This window comes from Numida meleagris, chromosome 4 (genome assembly GCF_002078875.1).
Source record: "Numida meleagris isolate 19003 breed g44 Domestic line chromosome 4, NumMel1.0, whole genome shotgun sequence".
Taxonomy (NCBI): Eukaryota; Metazoa; Chordata; class Aves; order Galliformes; family Numididae; genus Numida; species Numida meleagris.
The window spans coordinates 18379872-18402811 of NC_034412.1; the positions used below are offsets into that span (position 1 = coordinate 18379872).

At 38.6% G+C, this 22940-nt stretch overlaps 2 long non-coding RNA genes across 2 annotated transcripts in view; one reads left to right on the forward strand and one right to left on the reverse strand.

The window, feature by feature from the left end:
• Positions 1–11941, reverse strand: part of LOC110398795 — a 29293-nt gene extending 17352 nt beyond the window's left edge. The window contains exon 1 of the long non-coding RNA XR_002438621.1: positions 11834–11941. This is a non-coding gene — a long non-coding RNA (uncharacterized LOC110398795). The remainder of the gene's footprint in view (positions 1–11833) is intronic.
• Positions 3211–11791, forward strand: LOC110398796. Its single transcript, XR_002438622.1, has 3 exons — positions 3211–3292; positions 4336–4383; positions 9687–11791. It is a non-coding gene; the product is annotated as an uncharacterized LOC110398796 (long non-coding RNA).

Here is a 22940-nt window from a genome sequence, read left to right on the forward strand (position 1 = left end):
TGTGCTGTAGTTTCATGCAGTTGTCACACTAAACAAAGCCTTGAAATTAAAAACTCAAAGAATAAAACTAAGACTTAAAAACTTGCCGGTTTTTATGATGTTTGAGAAGGAGTGCCTAAAATGAAATAGACCTAACTTTTCCTATCAGCCTACATAATAGAAGTGTCCATTCACACGGACTGCTAGAGTGGCTCTAACCTCATCACTCTCCTCCACAGCATCAATGAACACAATTCCTGTTCATGTTGCTGAGTATTATTCCAGCTGTAGCTCAGGCTCAGTATACCCAAATCATGCTTAGGAAGAACAGAGTACATATTTACTATTAGTTTAACAGGAGCTCACTGAATCAGAAACTGTAACCCTGGCGGTATCAAAGCATATCTAGGATGCCTCACAGCCACCAAGCAAGGAAAGTTAACTCACCTCCTTTCCAAAGGAAAAGTGAAACACGACCCAGCTGCAGGCATTAACTAGTATTGCAGACACAGTTACATGTGTACATTTCAACAGAGCCTGTCTCACTGAAAAGGGACATATGATGGAAATTCACTCAAGAATTCACTTAAGAGTAGTTCAAAAGTAGTTTCACTGAAAGCACGCAATTCATATGATTATTACAAGACAAATATAGAAACACAGAATCACCAAGGTTGGAAAAGACCTACAAGATCATCCAGTCCAACCATCCACCTATCACCAACAGTTCTGACTAAACTATGTCCCTCGACACAATGTCTAAATATTCCTTGAACACCTCTGGGGGTATGAAAGAAATACAGAATATATAAATATAATATAGAAAATATAAAAGAAATAAGAACCATGCTGAACAAAACAATTGAAATCAGGGCCTTGAACTCTCAGGAAGAATATTCACTGTGTGTGTGTGCGTGTCCTGGAATAGCTGCACTAAGAATTGAGTTATGTCGTCTCTGCTCCACATAAAATCAACTGTTCTTTACACATAATGTTGCTATGTAATTCAGTGTTGCAGCTGTTTAACACATGGCCAATGAGTAGGCTTTAAGATGGAAACTCTGGGGAAGCTTCCAAAAGCTTTATCATCAGCTTTAATAGGCACCAGGCTTTTCTACATCAGAACATGAAATATGCCTAGATAGACAAAACTACAACATTTTGGATTAGGCAAATATACTTAACCATGAGCTTGTAAAATGCCTATGTGGTTATTCTCAATTTGAATTAAAGTATCTCAATCTGAATTAAAGCTCTTTTAAAATTAATACACTTTCATTTAGGGTAATTAATAGTTAAAGTGATTCAATCAACTCCCTGAACTGACATGTCTCATTCAGAACTGATCCTGCAGTCCCTCCTGGGCACCAGCTTGGAGTCCTAGAGACAGCTCTATCTCACCTATTTCAGGAACAGGCATTCACAACTGCCCCCAAAGTCTGACTGTGTAATCAACATCAGAAAAAAAAAAAAATTAGAATTATTTGTAACTTCATGTGCAAAAACAAGCAAACAAATCCAAGCAGTGCAAAGCAGTGTTGTTCTTCCCCCCAGTTTTTAATATAATGTATTGTTACAGAACTACTGAAGTGAAAACATTGTAAAATCACAGAAAGGCAATGGAATTCCTGTCTGCTTCTCTAATGGTGGTTTTTTTTTTTTTTTCAATAATTAATTGTTTTTCACAATCAACAAGACCATTGTAATGAACTGAAGTGCGTCTTGCTCCCCTTGGGTTAGATTCTACGGACAACACAAAGACTGATGAAATGAACATTTGGTTTGAAAAGCTCAAAATCAAAGCCAGGAGCCACCCAAACATAGTGCTTCTCTGCAAATTCTTCCACAACAGCATTTAACTTCCAAAGCTTTCCAGAATTAAATAAGGATTAAATGCTGCTAACAGCAAATGCAAATATACACGTAAGTCTGAATACAACTTCAGTGACACCAGACTGCTTCTCCTGGTGGTGCGAAGGCTTCTAAACCTCCTAGGCATTCCTTAAGAAAGACTCCGTAATTCTGATTTATGTGTAAGAGATGCTTACTAAAATACAAACATTTCACTTCTATTGACGTAGAAGAATAGGTTACATATGGGTTTTAGTATATTTCTGTTTTAATCAACATTAGAATCCCTTCATAGCAAATGCATACCTGACACACCTGCTGCCACTGTTAACACACACACAACAGGCTGTTACGCACACAGATGCAGAAAGGCCAAAGTTCAAAGGATTTATTTCTTTGCAGCCCCAAACCCTTTACCACAAGGAGCAGGCACAGCAGTTCTGGAGCCTTCAGGACCTGAGGGCAGCCAGCACAAGGCCAGGAGCTGTGCACAGAGGGATCTGCTTCTGCCAGACCCCTGAGGCCTCACAGGCATCGGATTTGTGATAAAAGGGAAATGAAAACCAGAGTTATTCATTGGGATGCATCTGTAGCACGCAGGAGGCAAATACTTGCTTTTACCTCATGCATTTTCCTTAAAGCCCTTCAGGTTCTGCATCTTGGAAAAAAAAAAACCATGAAAATATACATCAGAGGTATTTCAGTTTCCTTGTTCAGCACTCAGAAAAACAAACAAAAAAACCAAATACCACAATTCTGAATTGAACTGTGCATTTCTTGAGCACAGGAAGAAGTACCAGAACTGTGCTCTGTGATAATGACTGTATGTACGTGAAAAACGGATGGAAGAAAACCCTTTTACCTCAAGCTTTTTTTTAAAAAACAAACAAAAAAAAAACAAAAAAAACACCACGATCCCAGAGAGAAGCGGTCACTGGCGCCTACGTGAGGAAACCCTTGCCCCGCGCTCGCACCACTGCCATTGTGTCGCGCCGAACGCAGCACACAGAGACGAGCAGCCGCCTTCCCGCCTTTTCTCGCAGCACCGCCCCTGAGGGAGCAGCGAATCCCCTGGCGAGAGCCGTCGGCCACCCCCTGGATTCGGCACTGAGGGGCGGCGGGGCCGCTCCCCGAGGAACCGAGGAACGCCCCCGGGCGGCGGTAAGGGCCCGCCCTCCCGACCTCCCTCATCCGCTTCCCGCCGCCTCCAGGCAGGACGGGCTGCAGTGCCTCTGGGAAGGTGGAGGCGGGCTCTATTTCTTCCCAAATAAACGGTTTCCGCTGTGATCATGCGCAGTCTTCCCAGCTTCTCCGTTGCTGCCCTTGCTAAATTCTCCCTTACACATCTAAAAAAAAAAGTTGGTAACGAACCAAAGAGAACTAGAACTTTACAGAACAATCCGTTGTGGATCAACACGGAGGCATTCCTCTCACACACAGGAGAACAGACACAGATAGTGGGGTAGGTATGTTCAGCAGTATGGAATATGCAAGAAGCTCATGGGAATTTCTAAGCCCGCACATCTCAGTGAAGGAACATCTGCCCCCTCATAGCCTGTTCTCTTAAGTGTGGAAAAAAGTGTCACTGTAATATGCAAACATCACCAACAAAATGCCATGCACACTTAATTACTGATGTAATAAGTATGTAACCTGCATCTACATGTGCTATTATTCATTTGTGTAAATTTTTCCTAATTTTCAGTAGAAATAAACCCAGTTTGTATTCCATGTAAGCATGCCCAAAGACACTCAGAGCTGTGCGCTGTTCAGCAGGATGATTATGAAGTGAGGAGCCAATCTCATTTTTATTAACACGCAACAAGGGCTCAAAACTTTTGACTAGTTTGGAATGCTAATGATACTGTGCTAGAAATGGCCTGGACAGCAGCAAACAGCTTAAGTAGCAACGAAGTGACAAAAAAAGGGCAAATGATATAGGTTTGCTTTTTTTTTTTGTTAGTTTTTTGACACCTTCCAAGCATTTAGAAATCAAACATTCTGATTCCTGGAAAGTTTAGAATAGTTCAGGTGTCCAAGTTAAGAATCAAGACACATTTCTTAACAAGACACTTTAAAGGGGAGTTAAGACAGAGAAAGTTTGTTTATAATGTCAAGAAATACCATAATGATACCATAGATTTATCAGCCGAGCACTGCATTTCCCATTCCAATAAGTACACAGAATAGATACAATTAGCATTATAGAATTTAATAGTTTACAATTCCATGCTGGTCAATCAATTTTCAGATGTTTGTTCAGTTGCCATTAATGATGTTATGTTTTAAACAGAACTCAACATTATAAATGGAACTTAGAAATTAATTTAAATTTAATTTTAAATGATTAAATTTGAATTTAATTCACACACAGCTAAGTTTTAGCTTCAGCTAAGCCATGGAGAAGGACTTGCATGCCAGTTTTTCTGTATTTGCCCTTTTGCAGTTATTCAGTGCATTTATCTGAGCAAAAAAAACATTCCTTGTTCTTACTTTTCACTACAGATTAGTGATCCACAGTGGAGACTCATCTTTAAGAAAGTCTTATTAGAGGTATGTCTTCAAAAAACTTTTTTTTTTTTAAGAAATAATTATGGCACCTCTCCTTGACAGAAGTCAAACAGAAGTTTATAAAATTATAAAAAAAAGCATGTATACCTATATTAAGAAAGTGAGACCTTCAATTATCATGAATGAATAAAGTGCATGTCTGATTTTGCCTGTTGTACAAATGATGAGGCATACTGGCTAAGGATTCATAATAAAAAAATAATACAGTCAGCACCTCAAAAAACTTATAAGGGCTTTGCATGATTAACAGCATAATTGTAAGAAAATTTATTTTTCAGAGTAAACAGATTTGTATGCTTCTTTACATATGCAAAATGCATTTGGTCCTTCATTAACCTAAGCTTAACAGAAGTGAAGACAGATTTGGGTGTGGGGAGGAAGAACAAAATTTTGCAGAACCAATTTGTTGCACTGAAAATGAATAGAAATAATAGCCCTGAAATTACAGTAACAATTTGCTTTAGAAAGATTAATAACCTGTTTAATTTCCCAATTCTAGAAAATGCTCATGTCACTGTAGTTTCTGCGTATAATCAAAATAAAAACAATTTTACATTTAGTACAAATACTCTGTTGTCACATTAAAGATACAGTAAGGATGTCTTGAACCTTGAGAAAACATTTTAGTAACAAACTTGAAAGTACTGATAAGCCTTCTCACAAACCATACCACTGTTCTTTTTGATTTTGCTAATAAATCCATTACAACTTCCCCATTACTTATTTAGTAAATAGAAAAAATATTAGGAGACCAGATCATCTCCAACCGTACCCACTTTTTGTCCAAATTACTAAATGTTTCAGAGAGCCTTCTGAAGTCATTTCTGATGGCGTTACTGAATCATGGCTCATATACAATCATCATTAAAAATCATTTTTATGCACGAAGTGAAAAACTAAAATGTGTTTCCCATCAAAGTTACATTAAGTTTGCAACATTTTAATGAATGATCCTTAGAAAAGATAAATACTTCTCCAACACTAGAAACTACTTCCTGCAATGTTTCTTTAAAGTGTTCTAAATGTTTTTTAAAATGTTTTTAGAAATTTTTGGAATAAACTAAAAACGTGGCAAAGAAGCAGGAAAAAAGCCTGCTATAAAGTAGTTTTTTCTATTTTGATTGTTTTTTTTCTTCACACATGTCTGACAGCCAAACTCTTTGTACATTTTAAGTGAGGTAGGAATTAACTCTCATTCCATCTATGCCTTCCAACATTGTCATCTATATTCATAGTCAGTAAATCCCACTGGAGAAAACTTATGTACAATTTATCACGTTGACCTTGTCATATGACTTAAAAATATACATTAACACATTTCTCCTACTGTCATCTCTATTAATACTACTATTAAGAGCAAAGCAGGTAGAGCTGCCTTTTTTTAAGGCTTTCAAAGACTTCCATTTCAAGTGTACTATCTTTAGTTGAATGTAACTTATTAAATTTTGAAGACAGAGTTGTAAACCCTTATGGGACAAAAAAGTAACCCCCAGTAAATTTACAGGAATAGCTTTTTAATGTACAGCTACGTAGCTTCAACCTTGTATTTAAATATGAAAAAGTAAACTCTATTTAGTTCTACATTACGTGTTGCCAAACAAAACCAAATCATATACACCGCCTTGTCTTGAGTGGTTAGCACTTCACTACTTTGCAATTACATGGATCTTACCTTGCAGATCTCAACTTGCAGACAATCAGCGTATGCTTCTATTTAACATCCATGAAAAGGCAGTCTTTTGTGCAGTTTGCCAAAACCAATAAATCATTGCTGTTAGTACCATACTGGGGAGCACTCACGCTTTAGCATTTGAATGGATTATTCTTCCAGCTATCTTGGATGTCCTTAAAATAACAAGAATCCTATGATGTAATCCAGTGTATTCAATGGGCATATTTTCTCAGAAATGTTGCCTTCAGCAGAGGGGTTCAAGTCAGATTTCAAAAGTTAATCCACCAGTTTATATTCTTATTATTTTGCTTTATTTTCTACTAAACTGCTGTTTTTAAATACAAATTAAATCTTAATGTCAAAACCATGAATGCAAATTATGCAAAATGTCAGGACCTGTGTTTCCATTATGTCTGTATGCTAGCGAAGATATGTTTGGTACTGCTGAACACAAATATTTTAAAGGAATTTGGAAATGAAGACAACTTGCAATAGTAAATTGCCTATTAAAAGTTCAGTCTCTCTCTGACACCACTGCATTTTACAGTGGGTAAGAATTATCACTTCCTTTGAAGTCAGCCACTGTACAACTTCGCCAATTTAGATTGCCAAGCGATAAGTACATCCTGAGTTGTCAGTGAATGATCATCCAAAACACTGAGAAATAACAAAATGTTTAATAAATATGCAAATGTCAGGAAGATAATTCATATTTTCATTCTCCAGTTTAAGTAAAAGAATAAATTACTGAAAATAGAGGCAAGAGCTAGCCACCCGTAAATTCTCTTAGAAGGGAGTGGGTAGTAGATAAGTGTTCTGTTCACTACCTCATTGTAGGACAGACTGCCCCACGACATTACCTGCAGCCCAAGCTATCCCCTTAGCTATGAGATAAGAGAACCTCTGTGTCCTGGCTGTGAATGGGAAATAAATAGTTCAGTTCTGCGTTCTTTCACATTTTGAGGGTTGAGAGATTTCTCAGAGCAGAAGCCAAACGGGATGTAGGCTAGAGAGTGGGACAGCTGAGGGCATTCTGAGGACAATTTTGGGCTCGGCTGCATTTGCTTCAGAACAGGTTTCTAAGGAGACTTTGAATGTCTTTCAACAACACCATAGGTAAAGGACACCTAACACTGGATATCTGTAAACCCATGCTAGATCTAATCACACTCGTCAAGCATTAACTGCAAACTCATAATACATCTATGAATGCTAACTGCACTGAAGCCTGAACAACCATTATCATCATGGCTAGCTTCGGTAATTCTGTTGCACTGACGTTTCTTTTATCCATCTGATTTATCTGTCCCATTGCTTGCCATATAAATAAGTATGACAACGTGTATTTAAAACAGTCTGAAACAGGCTAATAGCTGTGATAGGCACTAGCAGCTTCAAATGCTGAAGATGGATTATTGCTATAAATAAAAAGCAACTGAACTCCAATGCAATACCACAGTGTTAACATAGAAAGCAGAAACTTAACTTGTCGCTCACATATTTGTTTTACTCAAGATTTCCATGTACCGTAGTAGTAGGGCCAGCTTTCAAGGTAAAAGCGAGGCCAGCTAAAAGACATTAGCTTTATTCTGCACAACTAAGAAAAGCAGAACTAGTAATCAAAAGGAAAATGTACAACTTTGAACCATCTTTTATCACAAAGTAGTACTGCCATCAGAATTTATGAATAAGCTATTGAAATAGTGTTCCTTCATATCACAAAAAACATTGTTTTTCTGGGATGGAATTTATGAGAAGAAAAGCTCTGAAAAATAGATGGCAAAAAAAAAAAAAACCAGATGGAAAAAAAGCAGCACAGCAGAACAGGACAGCCTACTGACAAATCTGTAGGCTGGGAAGTACCCACCAGAGAAACATTTGGATCAAGGAGCAATAACAGCAGCTGGATCCCTGCAGCACAACTGCCTGTTCTCAAGAAGTGAGATTAAGAAATGGATTGGCTGAAGCGTACAGTTAATAAAATACCTGATGCTCTTAGTGAAATCTTCCTGGTAGGCTCTTCAGAGTAACAGAATCAGCTAACTTCTCTTTTCCTCTGGTAAGGAGAACCTTTCAGATAATATATACTCATTTAAAATTATGATAAAATAACAGTACATGCTTTGACTAGCTCATGAACAATGCAATCTTTAACAGTAGAATTACAGTGCTTAACTATTGCATTTTCTCTACCTTTCTGCAACATTTTATCCATCTGGTTTTGACAGTTTGGACCAGTACAGGTAGCTACGTGCAACCGAGGGAATATACGTTCAGTGCTTCACAGTGAAGTGCCATACTCAAGTTCTGAGAAGGAAAATGAATAAACATTTATTTTTAGAAAATTAGATTCTAATTGTTAAATTTCATCTGAAACTTGGCTTGTAAAGACTCATAACTGATATATCATTTTTTAACAGTTCTAAGAAAATGCCACCTGTGAAAGCTGCCAAATTTTAACCACAAAAGAGAAAATTCATTATACTCAAATGCTTCCCAACATTTTTCACTTCCAATATTTCAAAATTCATTTGAAATACCTACATTCACTTTTAAAATGAAAATCACTCTGGGATCATTTCCAATGCAGCTAGCTAAATCCACAGAAAAGATGAAGACATGAGGAAGATTTTAACAAACTCTTAACTGAACTTATGTTATAACTTAACCATTTTGAAGCAAGTTTTGAAAAAGGCAATAGATGTTCATACTGGTAGGAGCAGCAGTCTAGGTACACCAAGCATACCTCTCACCTTCTTTTCAGACTGAAAGGAATTGTTACATTGTGTTTTTCCTTTTTCAAGTCAAGGAAGAGAATTGAAAAGCTCAAAAATAATTGTCTTTCCTACTGTGTAAGTGCTAAGTCTGGAAGTACACATCATCTTGAGAAGCAGAGAAACATAACTGAATGATGGAATAGAACTTTCTTAATAATGAAGTGAGCAGAGAAACTGAGACTCTTCTTCAGTTGTGAATGAAATACTGTATTTCTTTTTTTATTGTATGTCTTTATTGGTGATAGTCCACAACCAGGTGCTGATTTGAACTTCCTAATCTCAGCACAGCAGGAGAAAATAATCATAACCTATCCATAATTTCTTTCTCATCCAGCAGTCAGTCAAGGAAAAAAAAAAAAATCCTGTTACTCACTTTCTTCAGTATGGCTAATAAAGTAGAGATTTTTCTTTTCTCAGGAAGTACAGAAGATCAGAAAGAGACCAATGATAGAGAAAATGCCCTCAGCAAAATGGGCCTGGAGAAATTCTATTCACTGTTGCTGACAAACTACACCTTAAATTTGTTCTTTTGTCCCCAAATCCTTCAGTTAAAGTATTTTTCAGTACTTTATTTAAAAGATTACACAGACAATCCATAAGGAATGATAAAAAATTCATGATATTTTAAGATTTATTCATCTGATAATTTTCTATTAGAGTTTTACCCCGTCTAGGGCTTTTATTCCTCAGAGCTGATCTTTCCCTTTGCAAGCAACCCAGTGTCGCTCTAAATGGGACTAGGTTGCTGTGATAGCTTTCAGTAAATTGCTAGCGTAACGCAGAAAGTGATTTCTAGCTAATGTAACAGTTCTCCCCATGGAAATCTTATTCTTCAGGTCTGGGGGTAGTCCTGAACTGGCCAACAGGCATAGGCTACAAAGCAACTGACTCAGTTCACGAAATTCCATGGTATCTTGGTATGAGGTGATGCCTGTCTGGAAAAGAAGCAGCTCGCTGTGAAAGCAGGTAACACCACTTATATACCATTTCTATGGTTCTGCAGCATGCTACGGACTTGTTGGTATCTGATCATTCAGAAGCAAATTTAAAATGTATTACTTTGGATCTTAACAAGCACTTAATATAGGTAATTATTTCTGCTGTTTTCAGAAGGTAACTATGGGTCCTGTAGCAGTGCTTTCCCCAGTTACTAATATGATCACGATAAAGTTGATTACAGAGACATCTGCCCTTTCATTTTGAACTCCCGTTTCATATCTGTTTTGTTAAATACAGCCTTGGATTACATGGAAAAGTAATTATCAAAAGCGTCACAGGCATGCTAAAAATAATTTCCCAGCACAGTAGAGGTGGGTAGGCAGGTTAATTTGCCTTTTCAGGATATCTCCTGCTTTCCTGGGGCTTTTTCATCTCGAGTGCATTGCTATATCATTTGAAATGAATGTTTCCTTCTCTTCCATTTTAGGTTTTGCCTGAAAAATTCTGTCACATTCACATTTATTATAAAGATGGACATAAAGCTTTGTACATTTTTAATGAGCTCTCCCTATAAATTCAGCTGGTTAAAAAGTAGTATGAGGAAAACCTGAACATGTCAGTCTGAGTTTGGCTGAAGCCAAAAGTATCAGTGCCCTTAGAATGACAGAAGTTTCACCCTCAGAGTGTCAGCTTAGCTGAACTGTAAATGATTCACACATCTGTAGTGGTTCCTATTCACACTCTGCAATGCTACCAGATGAAATGAAGCATTTGTTTTACTCTTTTCCAATACAAATACTCACCACTGACTTCATGGTGCATGCTAGATAAGCTTACCACATTTCTGCACTGAAACAAATTAACTGATTGAAAGGTATTGGGAAAACTTCAGCTCAATTCTCAAAACTGTCCAGTAAAAAAATCTCAAATGTTAGGATTTCCTTAAAACACTGGGTCTTGAACTGAATCCAAAAGGACGCCACCGCTGAGCCACTGTCTTCAGTATAGCTTCTTTCAAAATCCCCAATTGCCAGCATGGTTACCTGAACGCGATATTTTCCCCTCTCTGTATGGTTCCTTTAATCCGATGTGAACCATCTGAAATGCTACAGTTTTTGACTCAAGACCTCTAGCATTGAGGTACCTATAATAATGATGTGAAGTCTTCTGCAGGAAAGTCTTCCGAATAACCACAAATTTACTTTCGTATTTACAAGTAAAACGAAACCTGTCACAAAGCTTATGACACCACTGACCTCAAACACTTGTATTTTAGTAAACGCATGCCACACTGGCACATTCAGCTCTGTCTCTCATAATATGCTTTGTACATGTAAAGCACACAATTGTGTATGAGGTTGCTAGGTATTTTGGAAATGTCATTCTTGGTGACTCCTTTAGTTAACATTAACAGTTGAGGTGTCTTTAATATCATTACTGTAGTTACAGCTTTCTATGTCGTGAAACAAAATTCTTCACAGAAGCCAAAGATACATGTTTATCTGAGAGGAGATCAGAAAACAAAGGCTATATCTCTCTCGGGTCCACTCAACCACCGTACCAGAGATAAAGCAATAGTTTAAGGTATTTCCTACTGCAAGTTTTGAGCATTCAGTTAAACAGAAATCACTAGTTCAGCTATCTATATATGATCTGGCATTATTTATGAACAGACCTGTCTCAGAAGAGCCTCAATGTCTGCTTACCAGACCTCAATAGCAACTTGATGCCACTAGAAAACACTGCAAGTTATACAGTGGACTCACAGACAGACACAGCTGTGATTTTCTGAATCCAATTACACAGAGGATAAATGCAAAATGTTAACACGCACTTCATATCTGTCATTTACAAGTACCAGACCTAAGCCATAGCCTATATCTGCACCAACATTTGGCTAAGGCACGTGTGATGTAGAGTTGGTGTAACGTGTTAGGAAGGACAGCAATAATAGCAGAATGGCAAAGTCTTTGGCTGCAGCAAATGAGGACAAGCCCAAACGCAGCAGCCATGGATACAGAAAAAAAGGAAAAAATCTGCTTACCTTCAGAAGGCCTCAGGTACTCAGGGATCTGCAGCAAGATACCCCTGACTCCGCTGCCAACCCTTAAATGAGGTCTGGGAAGAGGTGGATCCTGGCTCCACCCCTTCCAGTCACTCAGGTGCACTGCATGCACCTGAGCTCCCCTGGGTTGGCCCTGCATTTCCAGGGGCTCAATCACTGTTTCAAGCCATGACTTAGCATTTCTGCTACAGCTGGGGTGCAGGCCTGGTCACTCAGGTTTATCATCAGAAGGCTGTTTGACTGTGAGCAGCTCTTACAGTACACCAAGCAGCTGCACAACTGACCGAATTCATGAATATCAAAATTCTTGAAGCAGTTATTTCCCTACTCCTTCCCTCCCTTCACTACTTACCCCTAGAATTTTAAGGAATAAAATAGGATAATAAGTACTGTAGAAGGCACGTTTACTAAATAAGCATAAATTTTAAAAGAAAGTGTAATCTAACAGTTGATTTCAGCAGGCTCCCTCCTAGGTAACTTGCAGCATTTACTCAGCCACTTACATTGCAGTTTGGCTCTATTTGTAGATCTCACACTTCTCAAGAGATGGGAGACATATTAAATGCATTTGCTCATAAAATTTTAACTACCATTTCGAAAAATTGGACAGTGCTCTGAGGATTTCATAAAAGAGAACTCCTAGAGTGAAGTGGCTGTTGCTGAACAGTTTTCAGAACAAGGAAAAGCTTCTGTTTCTGTTTTTTTATTATTATTATTATTATTCTTATAGCACACTGCTTTAGTTCTTGAATGCCAACAAAAGGAAAATCAAAATTATTATATAAAGCCTGCAGAGTGGATATACATGATTACTGAAGCTTTTTCAAAGAAAGACTTTTTCAGGAAGCCAATTTAAGAAACCGAATTCTGCAACCTGTTATTGCACAGAGCACCAAAACAATACAGGCAGGAACTGAAGCGTGAAGAGGGAGGCTGATGAAGGTGACCTTAGGAAAAGCTGGCAAGGGCTGAATCACTATGCAGGGAATCTCCTTATCGTTCCATTTCTTTATTCTGTATCCGGCACATTTTCAACACGCTACTGAACAAGACCACCACAAGAAAGTTATGATTGAGAAACACAAAATTACTTGGTAGATAACCACATTTTCTAAGTAACTGCATGCAAGTGGCAATACCATGAACATAGCTGGCTCCTTCCAGCCTGATGCAGCCAATTGACCTATTTATTTCTTAAGGGGGAAAAAGGAGATGCAAATGCTTCAGTGGTGCAGAGGCAAAGTCACTTTCCAAGACAGGAGAGGAAGAAACAGAGACATGTTTACGTAACAACATTATTTTATGTTTGTTCTGCTTTTTCATGCTATCATCTGACAGCTCAAGTTGTCTGACAGTATTTGAGCAAAGCAGAATTCCAGAAAATGAAACAAATTCTGAGGTGCATCAGATTAGCTTGTATACAGCTGTTGTGTTGGGTGACAAAGCATCTCCTATATCAACAGCAATGCACACCAACCCAGACTTCATCTCCCAATTTATTCTGTCACTGATATCGGAAATTTCAAAGGAGCAAGAACTGTGATTTTAACTTTCATTTGCTCTCTATTTGGGATTATCACTTGCAATAGGGACAGTTTACAGGGTCATAAAGACATAAAGATGACTTCAAGTTGAAAAATACTGTTACGACATCTTAAATTTCCCTTTAGATATATATATATAAAAGGAATAATAGCATGAATATTTCCCCCATTGAGAATATTTCTTATATGAGACAGAATTTTTCATTACACTTTCTTACATTAAAAAATAATTTAAGGAGGAAGCAAGAAGACGATTACAAAAGTCAGCAGATGCAGCTCTTCAGGAGCCAGCTTTCTGCTTATTCCTTCAGGGACCAGCTAAATGGGACCTCAGTCATTGCCACAATACAAATTATAATAACTACTGGAGAAAGATAAAATAAGTATTATTTCCTACCTTGAGTCCTATCTGACTAAATATTATTGGAAATATCTATTTCATCAGGGAATTCCTAATGTGTTTTTTTCCCCTATATTCCCTATTGTTATGGTTTTGTGATTTTTTGTTGTCGGTATTCCACATCATTACATCATGTAAGGTACGGGCAGTTAAAGAGTTAATCCCCTGGTTACTGCAAACTACCTTTTTTGGTGTGGCCCTCTGAGGGGGAGGGGAGGCGGTGCACGCCCCAGGGGTCTTTGCGTTGGGAGGGGGTGGTGAAGCCGCGTGGGAGACGGGGGTCTGTTCTTCCCAGCCTGGCGGAGAAAGCACGTGGTCCTCCTGCAGTTTCCTGTGTAAGATTTTCAGCCTGTAGACCCTCTATCATAATTCTACTAGCCTCATTTTGGTATATTTAGTAAAATTAGTTGTTCCTCCTCAGATCGGTGCCGCTGTTTTTGTGTTAGATCCGTCTACGGGTCCTCCTCTTCCCTTTGGTTTTCCCAGGTTGCAGCTCCGCGGCTTCTCTGCCGCTTTAGCCGCCGGACCCCTCGGGGAGGGCCGGCCCCTGCTCGCCGGCAATTTTTTTTTCCTTCCTCTTTTTCTCGTTTTTTTTTTCTTTCGGGCCTGTCCCCCTTGTCACGGACGCAGACCCTTAGATAATACCGTGACACCTATATTATAAATGTAGAGCACTTAGCCCACATTTAGCATGACTGGTATATACTTCCTGACCAGGATTTTGTAGATGGATGGACTGTGCTCTTTAAGCATAAATTCAATGGGATTATGAGAACTTATGCATAAGGTGCATGAAAAATCATGCAGACATCAGGAAGCAGATATCAGAAACTCTCTCGTGACAACAATAATCACGACGGGCTTGTTCTTACCACACTATTTGTATGCTCACTGTGCACTACTCCTTGCTATTCACATGTACCTTTCTGTTGTGTGAATGGACTAACAAAAGATGAATACTGAAAATTTGCCAATTGCTTCGATGAACTCAGATGAAAGCCCTAATAGCTATTTAGCTATCCAGGTGCTATTGAGGAAATGAAGGTAAATTTGTTTGTTGCTCACGCAGTGAGAAGGGGAATACCTCAGTAAAGCCCTTAGAGTTAAACTAATTTATGTTCAAGCAGACCCAGAAAAAACAAGCATGCATTTTGGTGGTACTGTTTCTATATATTCTTAATAGCAAGTCTTACTTTGGGATATTATTCTGCCACTGCATAAAGACATGCAAAAAAATGCATCTGAACTCCTCCTATATGATAGCATGGTCATGTTTCAGATTGAGGCAGAGTATTTTTGATGAAACATTACCATTAGTGAGACTTATGAAAACGGGTGTAAAACTGCTAAGTTTACAGCCCCAAACTGACACATGACAGACAACTTTTCACAGGCATCAGGATTCTTCTTTTCTTCTCTTTCTCCTTGAAAACACAATCAGGGCTGCTGTTTTCAGATTAGCACAGCTATTTTGTTTCCATGACTTTGCAAAAGCTTTCTCATTTTCAGCTATGGGAACTGAAGCAAAGAGCTGTACTTATTATTTCAGCCCTTACTCAAGATTAATCACTGCTAAACCAGCTGAACACATTTGGGGAAAATTTCCCCTAGTTGAACACGATGAAGATGGGCAGAAGTCCAAGGGAAAAAAAAAAAAAGAGAGCGAGCAGCAGCTCCTTGATAATCTCAATACACACCTTTTCTAAGGGGTCAAAAAGCATTAAGAAATCAACTTACCTTTTCATGACCATTACAGCCTATAACCTCCAAACCTCACCAGAATGCAGAGTAATGTAAACTTTCCTTAGAAGCAGCAGAGCTCATTAAGTTTGCTTTCCTGCACACACTTTACTCACAGTTGGGTGCTTTAACCCAAGTTTTGGCCAAGTCCTCATTCCTTGGTGGCCGCTCTGGTGCCTAGTTTTGTGTGAACCCCAGCTGCAGTATTCCCCTTCATAAGGGTGCTTCACAGGGATTTTTCCCTTGAACACCATCAATTTCGAAGAAACTTGTTTGACTATCTTTTTACTGTTTCCTCTTATCAATTTGATTAAAGTTAGCCAGGGAGAAACAAATTGAAGAGGTAATTTGAGAGACACACACAGACGCTCTGATGGATAATGGGAATTCTTTAGTCTTCCCTACAGAAACTGGGCAAAAAACAGCAGTAAGACAATTCCTCTAGTACAGTGAATAACAGTATCCAACATACCCTGCTTTGTTTTCTCTTGATTTGCACTCAGCAAAATACTGTCAGCTTGACCATGTTAGTCAGTTCTTTGACAAAATGAGTACTGATACAGACGTAAACCAGCAGCTACATACAACAGAATCCCAATCTAAGATACTATTTGAAATGTTAATTACTATTAACACGCACACTTTTCCAATTATCTGTAAGATTAAAACATTGCCTGCCTCTGTTTAGACAAGAATATCAGTGGTTTTATCATCACTCCCCTGACACAGTTGCTGTTTGGGCCCATGAAATGTATGTTTACACAGTCAGTTCTCTGCGTTACTAAAACCAGTGCCTCCATTTGTACCAAGGTAAAGGAGTTAGTAATTGATACTGCTTGAATTTAAATGCCCTGGATTCTGTTTTTTTTTTTTGTTTTTTTTTTTAAATCCAGCTGCTCAAGTAAGCCGTATGCTTTGATTCCAGAGACAATTCTCTCTACTAGTTAATGAGGGAGACCTACAGAGAGGCATCAGAAACAACAGGGTCTGAGAAAGGAGACCTCTGGCTACCTAACATATCAGTGGGCAACTTTTGAAGCAAGAAGATAAAAGCCCTTTGGGGGTTTGATCTTCACCCTTTCTGAGATCATGATATGCTTGTCATTTGTCAGCTAAAAAAAAAAAAAAAAAAGTAAAATCATCCTATACAATGAACATACAGTTCATACACTACAGAGAAGTACTGCTATATCACACCGCATGTATCTGGGGAGCTGAGCCGAGAAGCAATATGGCCGGCTTTCAGAGTTCCTAAATATGCCGTCTAATATCATCAACCAGTTTAAAGCAGAGATCTCATCCCAATCCGCAATAAGCATGCGAATAAAGCAAGTTCTTACTCCTTACAGCCTGACATAATCCCTACATTTAATAGAGAAAATAAATCTACCAATCTACTAAAACTAAAGTTCTTAACTATGGTTTTACAGAAAAAAATATCTAGCCCTGACCAAACACCAGACATAAATGTAAGAGTAAAAGCAGGGCCTATAGTGGCACCACCTACTCATCTAGTACACAACATAGGCAGCATCATATGTCATATACTTTTACATTGTGGATCTGCAACCACAACAATACAAATTCAGCTAGTACTGCTGGAAAAGCTAACTGAAAGTTATGGGTGCATGCTGTTGCAAGACAAGTCTTTGAAATACAGAATGCAATACAAGCTGCAAGTTTTTATTCTTTTTCTGACTGCCCATTCAAAGCCCCAGCTATAAGCCTAACCAGGATACATTTTCATGACAGAATGCACACAGAAATGAAACACTGACATATTCTCTGCCGAAATAGTCTCTGTGTGATGTACTGTCATTCCAAAGACAATTCCCTTTCAGAAAGATTTTCATCTGCACAAATATATTTTTCTCTTTTAAGACAATAAACAAGCTTTTTAAGTGCAAATAAACACGAGTAATTCTCAAGAACAAGATAGCTACAGTTAATGTAACATAAAAATAAATTGAAAATGGTCCTAAACCAATCACTGGAAATACAGAAAATATACATATTATATTAACTAGATAACATATGTCCTTAGTAGTAACATAATCCTCTTCCATCACCATTTGCTGCAGTATTGTCCAACAAAACAGTTTTAAAGTAGTACCATCTGTGCTAACAGGAGAGAAGAAGCCATCTGCAAGTTTTCACAGCCTCTACACTCTGCTCCTGACCTTGAAACGTCAGTCTATGCCACCATCCTAAAACTTGGCTCACACCAGTTTTGGATCATACTTCAAATTACATGCTGTTAAATAAAGGCTCAAGTGTGTTACTCTTCAGTTTTATGTGATTGTTTCAGTGCATCAAGATGCATCAGGTTGTGCCAGCTTAATACCTGCATGAAGGGTGTAACACAATGGAAAGCGCAGCAATGACAGCAGAGCAGCAAGGTCCTAGGCTGCAGCAAGTGAGGATTTGCTCAAATGCAACAGCCGTGGGCTCAGACATAAAGGAAAGAAGCTGCTTACCTTTAGGCCTCAAGTACTCAGGGATCTACAGCAAGATACCCTTGATTCCACTGCCAACCCTTAAATGAGGTCTGGGAAGGGGTGGATCCCGGTTCCACTCCTTCCAGTCACTCGGGTGCATTGCATGCCCCTGAGCTCCTCTAGGTTGGCCCTGCCTTCCCACCAGGTGTCCCATTGCTAGTTCAAGCTGTGACTTAGCATTTCCACTACAAAGGGCACTGTGGATTTTCAGAAATTCAGCTAAAACCGAAAGTATATTACCTTCAGATAAAATCTATGGATCTCTGAACGATTATATATTTTAGTTCTACTACTAAAATACCTTCGCATGTTGGAATCAAAAGCTTCCTTGTCAGACTGTTATTTCTAACATACTCAGCATCATAAAACAAACAACAGCCCTACCTTAAGGCATAGGCATAGACAAGCAAAATTGAGCAAGAAAGCAGAAAATCATGGATAACAGCTTTCCAAGCTTTTACTAGCCTTTCCAGTTTCTCCTTTCAAGCTTCCACTAGCTTTGGCAGGAGACTTGCATTCCTGGAGATCTCAAGTGAAACACCATAAAGTATCAGGTGAAAATAGGTGAAATAGTCCTGTATTCCTGGATTTGTATATTGCTTTAACTGTACTGGTAGCTTTTACATCCTGTACTTATTTAGATAAGGTAATACAAAAACAGAAAAATATGGGGTACTATTGGGACATAAGATTCACAGTCATACTGTGACTGTATCTATTCTTACCACCACCATGCTTTACTTCAAGAGGATTCCATCTATTATTTTATTTTAGCTATACCTCCTATTTCACCTCTGTGTTTCAGTTCCTGTTCCGTTACGGACTTGCTGTAGGACTCTGCATAAGTAATTTCATTTCTGCAGCCCTCCAGCATAGTCAAGACATAATAGATAAGAATGGGAAATACTGTCCTGTGAGTAAAATCAATAGTTTTTCTGAAGTGAAGTAGCATCTTATATGAGATGCAAACACCATCTCAGAAGTGATGTAAAAGAGCACATTTTTTAGGGCTAAGTACTTCACAGCCATGACGTAATATGAGTAACAACAGTTGCTCAGAAAAAGGTATAAATTTTGAGGTATTCATCTTAAATTTAGTACACTTAAGACTCCAACATGGACTTCTATTCACTAAGATTAAAATTACTGATTTGCTATGTCTCATTTCCCTATTTTAAAGCACAGATGAAGTGTTTCATGACCTTCTCTCTGTTTTTTTTAACAGGATTTTTTAACCCTATTAGTATCCTGTTCCTGTCAGATTCTACTGTCATGTGGATTTTTATTTTTAAAGCATATAATCAACATTAGGCTATATTTTAAAATAAAACAAGAAATCTACAAGATTATGTTCTTGTAAATATCCCTGCAATTATTTCTGAACTCTTTTAAAAGCACATTTTATATTCTCCATTTTCAAACTGGCTTCTCCTGTACAGATAAGTGTTTGCAAACAAAAAACAGGACTAACAGTAAACTCAAGAAGCCTATTTCTAAACTAGAGAAAACATTAAGGAATTGAATTTATTAAATAACTCAGTATTCCACCTGCTTACTTGGTTCTCAGCTGGGAAGGAACAAGATTTGCAAGTGCCTTGAGTATCTGAGCTGGAAAAAAATCTGTGGTGTGCGTATCCAAATTTGTACTTAATTCTCTAATGGTGTGAATTTTTGTCCTTAAAAATTAGTATGCATGGAAACAATCTACACAGTGTGCTGCCCTGGCAGTTGGGAGGCAGGCGGGCAGATGGGACGCAGTTACGTAGTAAAATGAACAGAAGATAGATTGTCATTCTTCATTACAAATTTAGATTCCCCTGTCTGAGGAGCATATTCGCAGCAGCTTAGCAGGGATACAGTTGTGAGTGTGACTCACTGATAGGAAATGCCCTGTTATATTCATAGCTACTTTTGAATAGTTACTGACCCAGAGGATGTGTTCTAGCACAGAGACAGCATCACTAAGCCATATGGTGGTACTGCTCAGGATATTATTTCATTAATCACCATTCAGGAAACAACACCAGCTCAGAGAAACAGATGCTAAAGGCTGGAACAGTGGTAGGAATACAATGCCAAGCAATGCATAGGTCACCAAGAGTGACACCACCTCGTATGCGCATTTCTGTATCTACACCTTGGCTTCTTGACTGTCCTCACCCTTATTTCTTAGCGCAAGCAGAGAATCTGAGCTGCAGCAGGAGAATCTTGAGAAAGCAAACATGGCAGCCCTGTCTCAAGAATGATGTTATTGCAGATCCCCTAGAAAGTATTTTTTAGTCTTAATTAAGCCTTTGGTAGCGTGGTTAAATGGGCAATTACTGCTTGGTGCATGGATTGGGTAATATCTACTGTACAGAAGCCTTTCACTTTATTCTCCAGCCTCTGCTAGATATTGACACGTCCACCACAATGGAAAATTTGTCATAGAGATGGAGAGGAAGATGTCAGAGTTTGTAACTGCCAAGTGACCTGAAAGGACCCAAAGTGAATGTCTCATCTTTTGCATATACCAGACTGTTGTTCTCTCTTCTCAGTTTGTATTTCCAGCATTTTTAATCAGTATGTATACACATCCATGCTGACATCAGTGCAGAGGGTGCAGTAGCATTGGTGAGTGACTGCTTAATGGTAAAAGCCACCTCAACTTCCATGAGTTTCACTAAGATAAAAACTTGCAAAGAACCTCGTGACACCAGGAACCCAAGCACATTTAAGCAAGCAGTGATGAATCCCTCCCAACAAGATGCCCATACTTAAGATGCCTGCAGAACCAATGTCAAAGATGGCAAAAAAAGAGTTATATATGCATAAGCTCACTCATCTCTGCAAGGAGCTAAACATTTTCACCACTTGGAATATTTCCTGTTGTTTTTCACTATTAAAAAGCCTTTTTTATTTCCAGCTGGTAAGATGTCCCAGGATGTTATAAACAGAGACCTGAGAACAAGAGATCAAAGACCCTGCGTCCGTGCCTTGCTGCCAGGAGACTTCTGTAATGCTTTAGGTCCATACTCAGGCCACCAAACCCAAATTCCTCTCCTGTTATGACTGTTTTTGTATTGCCCCTAAGGGGCCAGAACTCAAGTGGCCTGGGCAAAGGGCATCAGAACTACCATCATGACACCAGTTATTTGAGGCCTGAGAAGGGCACAAAGCAGATAGTATGTATAAAGCCTTAAGAGTTGCCCTTAATATACGGTCAAAGTTCCATATAACAGTTAATTTACCATTTAAATGTCAGTAACTCTAGCTTTCTTCAATTCATGCTGTAACAAATTCCAAAATAGCATCCATATTGGACTATAAGCACTCTTAGGAAGATGGTTTTACAAATTCTATGTAATGTGAAGTGAAATATACTGTGCATATATATTGTTCAGAAGCCATAAAACAAGGAAATCCAAAACCCAGTAAAACCAATAGGAAACCCATTCTTGCCTTCACTAGGCCAGGGAATATCAGACTGAGCTAAATCCCTGCCATGTTTTAGACTGCTACTGGATCACTGAAATGCATGAAATCAGATGAGATCTGACTGCATCTCCTTATCTACAGAAATTCTGTTTTCTCTCCATCCGTAGGGAAATTCTAGCATTGACAGGACTCTCTCATGTATCCATTTGCTGAAATATATCACCTAAATCTGTGCTTCCAGTATAGCTTTGCCAGCTTTGTTTTCATATCCTTTAACAATTTCCCCCCCAACTCTCCTTTAGTTCTCTTTTCCAGGATAGCTTTAAAGCTATTTATTTCAATAGTATTTCTGCTTCATTAAGCTCAGCCAATAAGGATGCAGCCATGACAGATTTGAGATTTCCTGGGGTACAACAGTTTAATGCCTCAATTACCTCTCTGACTGACCAGTTCCATTTGCTGAGATTGTCAGGATCACTATGGAGACAGGAGCAAAAGCTCTGCCAAAGAGCTAGCAGATTGATTATTTATACATTTTTAGAGATGCATTTCTCATGAGACCTGTTTGAAGATCTCAAATTTAGCCCAAAGGGACCTCCTGCTGGCTTTACATCTCCATAAAACAAATATAAACATTTTGTATTTGTGGAAACAGCTCTATTTCAATAAATTCTGGTTTGCGTTAGCTGAACTGTGGTACTACTTTCAGATGGTAATTGGAAGCTGTCTCTGCAGTAAATGTATGTAAGAGAACAGTACCTGTTCTGTTGAGAACTGAAATTGTCAGATCCTGCTGGACAATCTGCCCTTGTTTACAGCTCCTAGACTGTTGTGTTCTGTTGCCACTGACATATAGCATAAGAGGCACAAAAAAAAAACAGCGCCTCACACACATTGTTCTCATCTGTGATCTCCTGAGATCCTGTAAGCTTAACACAGGGGCTAGTCAGTACCTGGATGTAAGACTCATGGGACAAATCCAGTTGGCAGCAATAATGAAAGCTGGAAATTCTGTTAGCAGGGGCCTCTTGCAGTCTTTCAGAGTAGCTTGGCTTGCAAGCTGTACCATATCTGCTCATGAGGTTTCTGTCAGTCACAGACCCAATCAAGATCCCATCACAAGTGATAGCATGGGAATAAATACCATCAGGAGACTAAGTAGTTAATAAATATACTGCCCATCTTGAGAGAATGACAATTTATCACCAAAACAGCTGGAACAGAAGAAACAGTGCTATTTACTAAATGAAAACACTGACTGTAACATTGTGGGTTTTCTTTCTCAGCCTCTGAGCCGGACTGAAATACGCTTTGATTGCAAGAGACTGTGAAATCATAGCACCAGATGGGATACCTATGAGGAGTTGTACCCAAAAAAGAAACCTGTACTAAAAGCTGCTTATCTTTGGGTATTGCAATGAGGATACATAAATGTTTTATTTTGTGTGAGTGCCTTATAAATTGTTATATCTTACGAATTCCTCAAC